Below are 6,000 nucleotides of genomic sequence, written 5' to 3'. Positions count from 1 at the left end.
TCCATGAATTAATAATAAAATTCATATAAACGTGAGTTTATGTTATTTATTTTTATACAACGATGAGTCACAATTTTTTTTAATGATTACTGTCTAAATAATAAGGATGATTAATTTGTCCTTTTATATGGCAATCCTATAACTGTTAGAAAGTAAGATAAAACGAATATTGCAAAGACAACATTTTTCAAAGCTTTGTAAAGCTTTTCGATACCTACATGGCTTACTAAGTTTTTATGCCCCCTCCCCCCCCCCCCTTTCGGTCGGTCGGTCCACCAACTGTTTCCGTTTATTATCTTTGCAGAGGCTGAACATATTTCTACCTGGGGATCAATAACTAATATTGAAGTTAAAATTAATAACTATAATTGATTTAAATTAAACGTTTATACTCCACATCAACCCCCCCCCCCCCCCCCCCCCCCCAAATCAAACGTGGTTCTAAAGATTCAGTCTTCTTACATTCTTATATGTGTACAGTAGAAAAATTTAAATCATTTCTTGATTGCTCTTTTTCTTCCAATGCACATTAACATTTTGGAAATTGCTAAATTTAATTTTTAAGATAAACAAAATGTTATATGCATGTGTATTCGCCTATTTTGGAGCAATTGTGAAGTCTCCTAAACAAAGCAGGGTCATCATTAGGCTAGGAATCACCCACTTGGGTCAAACACTACTGGCGTGCGACCAGTTCTCGCCAAGTACCATTTCTCGCCAATGCATTGTTACGGCGTTTTTTCGCATATAATTATGTGGTGATAAAATGACGTAACAATGCACTGCCGAGAAATGGTACTTGGCGAGAACTGGTCGCACATATGAATTGTATTGTATTGTTTATTAGTCAACAGCTGTACAGCTCATAGACATATACAATTAATATACACATGTTATAATACATATACTGGTCACTTGAAAAAGGCAAGTTTATACATGAAGTTTTCTGATTACAAAAGCATTTTTAATATATTTACCTAAATTGCACAAATCCTTTACATTTTGTGTTTACAATAATAGAATTAATTTAAAGACAGAGGGTTTAATATAATGAAACTTCTTAAGGAATTTTTCTCGTAAGTTACAGTAATAGGGACATTTCAATATAAAATGATCTTCATCTTCTATATCTAAAGTACATAGAGGACATAAACGTCTTTGTAATGGAACATTGTTATATCTGCCAGTTTCGATGGTAAGACAATGGGATGATAATCTTAATTTACATATAAGTTTCTTATATTGTAAAGGAATTCTATTTGTTAGATATGACAAGGTACAATGATCAACTAAATATCTATAGATTGTACATTTGGAAGAGGCATTTATGTCAGATAGTAGAGACTGTTTAAAATTATCAAAAATACGTTGCTTGGCGATCGTTAAATTAATTTCTGGCTTTTCAAAAAATTGGTTTTCCCTTAAGTTCATTAGCCCAATACTTGTTAACATGTTCTTGATCTCTGCAGCCCAGTTTTTACATTTGTTTTTACCTAAAGTTTCATTATACATATTAACATAGCATGAATTCAAAATGAAATTTTTTGATGATAAAAGTTTCATCCAGTATCTTAAAATACGTATTTTTCTGATACACTGCAGAGGCATTCTGCCCAATTCACAATAAATAACTGCATTAGATGTGCCCCTTTTAACATTAAGTATGTTTTTACAATAATTAAGATGAATTTTTTCTATATCTGGGGCAGAATGAAAGCCCCAGACTTCACAACCGTAGTAAGCAATGCTTCCTACATAAGTGTCAAAAAGGGACAAAAGCGTAGTAAAATTAAGACTCATATTACAACATTTCCTTTTCAGTGCAAAAAGCGCCTTCATACATTGTAATTACAATTGTTTTTTGCGTAACATGAAATTTGCCATTGTAATTCAACAAAAGTCCTAGATAACAAAAACTGTTCACTACTTCAATTTGTTCACACTTATAAAACCACACATCTTCTGTTCGCAAAATTCCCCCATTTCTGAATTAGATAGAATACTTTATTATTTCCAGTTCTAGAATTTCAGGATGTCTCCAAGGGGTCCTAACCTACTGTAAAACGATAAATATGGCGCACTACAAATTTTAGCGCCTTTGGTGCAACTGCCTCTGAGCGCTAAAATTAATAGTGCGCCAACAATTTTCCATATGTATTAAATTTCTTCAAGTTGCAAAACAATAACGTCAGTCCGTTTTAAAGGCTATATAGAAGTGTTCATTTAAATATCAGATGCTGTCGGTTCTGTTTGTTTAAACAATTACACAGGTAAACAGTATGGGTTATCGGGTATAAGTGCCTAAACATGGATTAATTAATTCAGTTTTAATTGCTTTTTAATATCTCTCATTAGCACCTCTCCCCATGCCACTTCCATTTAGCGCCTTGAGGTGAAAATGTGATTAAGCGTGGCGATCGTTAACGCTGACAATACATGATTGATCATAATTTTTTTGATCTTTGATTAGTGGATATAAAGATAACAAGCTATTTTTTTTGTTTTTTTAATGTAAAATTACTGTGAAAAAGATTCTCTCATGGTGATCGAAACTCATAGCAAATGTAGCATTCGATTTCACTTTTAGTTTCGGGACTCTTCTAGTGTTATCCAAGTCGACACGTTAAATTCAAAGTCCGATAACTCAAATTTGTTTACCAACAAAAGTTACACGTCATCGCCAATAAATGAAGTTTTCATATCTATCTACTGACGATTAACACAAAAAAAAGTGTATTGTTCTCAACGACAGTTTACCGTTCATGCGAGAAAGAAATCAAAGTCGTTGTGTTCATGTGCTTGAGTGAACACACAACTAAATTTTGGGCGTGATCGTTTATTCTAGATGCATGCGCTAAAATATAATTGCGCTAATGTACTGGCACTTGCGTTTGCGGTAAAATACGTATGCGCCAAATTTTCTCGTTTTACGGTATATCATAATACCATTTGATGCCCAATGGCACAATTCAAAGAGCAAGAATAAATAGGATTTAGGGATGGGGATCTCAAAAGTTATCAAAAAATATAGTGTATCATCATTTCCTATTTCAAAAGGGAGGTGGTTTAAAGACAACACCTGGGGGGTGGGGGTCATGTACTTTACACCATTTGATGCATCATAATGACATTAGAAGATATTTTGCATTTTCCTGTTTCATGGGGTCAGAACAATCCCATAGGGGCATTGTATTTGATGCATTATAATAAATTAAGACAGGAAGACCCCTTTCTACCTATTATATCTATACTTAATATGTTTTACGGTGTGACCGTTGGGGCGAGCGCAGAAGGAGTCACACATCTGTCATTGTTAAATGCAACCCGTGGACTTAACCAAACCAAAAAACTTTGGCTTTGTCTTGAAAACTTTTACCACCGCAAGGAACCGGAAGATATCAAACTTTTATTCCAATGGTCCCTTCCTAGGTTTATACACTTAAACAAAAAATACCACTGAGCATTAATAAAATGTTAAACAGACTTATTAAAATATTTTGATAAACACAAAGCCGGTTTTTTTTAAATTTTTCATCTCTTCTTTACCTTTTAATAATGATCATTAAAATCAATAAATTGTTTGTCTGTGTTATTTCTCATTTTGTTCCTTGTTGTTACCGGTGTTTTAGTTTTCCTCTGTGACATTAATTTTGTTTTTAATCTTTTTAATTTTTGTACGCTATACGTTGTAGACATGTTCCCTCCCCCTTTTTTTAGTGTGTGATATCCAATATTATTGAAAGGTTTGACCACATATGCAACTACATGTATAACAAATACATGTAGATATTTTAACAGTTTAATTTTTTTCTTTTATTTATTCATTACAAAATGACGTGGCTACACGTAGATTTAATAATAATTAGACTTTTCTTTTTTAATAAGTTTTTGTCACCTACCTAACGTTTACAATGATTGGATCAATATGACAATAAATTTAGCATGGAACTTGCATGTGTATTTACTGAGCAAAAAAAATCATTAAAACAAAACTAATCAGCCAAAGAGTCACCGTTAATAGTGAGCGCAGTATCAGTATTAACGGTGACTCCCTACTGTGTACTTCCTACACGTTACATTCAGTACAGATGCTTGATCCACCTCTAAATGTATCGCGGGAATATAATACGCCAGATCACTGAGACGTCATAATTAACTTTTTGCGCCCGACATTTTTCGTAAATTGTCGGACAAATTCGGGGAAGGAAATGACGTCATAGGTACAGTTTTTTACGTAAGCACATGTGTTGTTTTACTTTAATGTTTTGAAAAGGATTCATTATTGTTAAATGAAAATGATGTATGCGATTTACAGGTAAGAATTTTCCTTAGAAACGATTCCTGTTCCGCCAAGTTGCTATGCACCGCAAAGGATCACTGGGATAGTAGAATGTTTTCACGCGGGTCCACAAAATTTTCTTTGAACAATGTGCAGATTTCAACTCGAATTTCCTCCGTTCGTACACGTTGTCTATGGAGCTCGCTACGCGAGCGGCGCTTCGCGCCGCCTCGCTGCGCTCACTATTAATTAAGGTATTTTGCAAATAAACTACAAAATGCCTGTACCAGAGTACTTGATTACACGTTTGGTATTTTAACACATTTGTGATGATGTCCGTAAGGTAATATGTTTTACGGTGCTACCGTTCTGGCGAGCGCAGCAAGAATTATACACATACCTTGCATCATTGTCAACTTATAGTTTTATTTAGGTATCAACGAACGTCAAAGAATTTTTGAGAGAGTATATTGCTCTACAATAAGTATGCCAAAGGTACTAAATTTAATGGTTATGATACATACAGCGCAACCCACTTCCCAGAGAGAGAGAGAGAGAGAGAGAGAGAGAGAGAGAGAGAGAGAGAGAGAGAGAGAGAGAGAGCCCGGTACCTAGCTGTTTGTAGGTGTGTAATTTCCCACTTTTAAGTTTAATGGTCTGACTATATCCCATATCTACATGATTTTTTTAACTGTTTATTTTTTTTATTTTATTCCTTTTTGATTTATTTCAAAATGTCCTATTGTTTATTTCCTCCCTACTCATTCATGCAAAATGGATCGATATGACAGTAAAGTATGGCTCTTGCTAATATATATACATAAAATCTCTATATTAAAAAAAATTAAAAACAAATCATACGTCAATGAGGCAGGTATCGCAGTCTGTACTGAAATAGCTATAGTCTGTCCCAAGATATTTATGCAACACATTTGGACGATTTTTAATAAAAACACACTTACCAATGAAAGAAGTGCAATTGAAATAGTTGAAAGGGATATTTTCCAAGATAATTTCATTGACACATTATCATCTTTCACTCGGAAAAATTCACAGGAACGAAAACAGATTCCTTACGGAGATTTATAATGGGGAATGTTTACATTTTTCTCCATTCGGAATACACTCGGAATACATCGCGCAATTTTTCAACGTTATCATCCGGGCTTGCTGCAATACAAAATCTCCGTAGACAATTCATTTTTTAGCATTGTATTGAAACCTGATAAGCTAACAGGGGCGTTTCGACTGAGAAATCTTGGAAATTTTTCATACTTTTGAATGAACATCGTTTGAACCCTGAGGTATTTATAAATATCAAGCAATTAAGCCAAATGTGAATCCAAAATATCTTGGGACAGAGTATAGTACACGCATTACAGATGTTTGATCCACCTCTAAATTTATCGCGGGAAATATAGCGCGAGTGCACTGTGACGTCATCCATGACTTTGTTCGTCTTTGTTTACGTTTCTCGACTCATTACGGAGGTATGGAAGCATGTAACAAATCTTTTGAGTCTCGCCAAAGCATATGCGGTACTCAAAACGTGTCTTCAAACTTTAAGTCACTGTAAATTACGAGTTAAAAGTCGGCCATTTTTGGCATAGCACCACGGGTGAAAACATTAGAGAGCATTATGGGACGTAGACAAAAAATTTTGTTTGATGAACTGTAGATTTAGCTCGTTCTTTTTCCCGCGCACACTGGTTCTTAGAGCT

This window comes from Crassostrea angulata, chromosome 6, assembly GCF_025612915.1.
Source record: "Crassostrea angulata isolate pt1a10 chromosome 6, ASM2561291v2, whole genome shotgun sequence".
In the NCBI taxonomy this organism is placed as follows: Eukaryota; Metazoa; Mollusca; class Bivalvia; order Ostreida; family Ostreidae; genus Magallana; species Magallana angulata.
Note: the sequence above shows the minus strand (reverse complement) of the source record.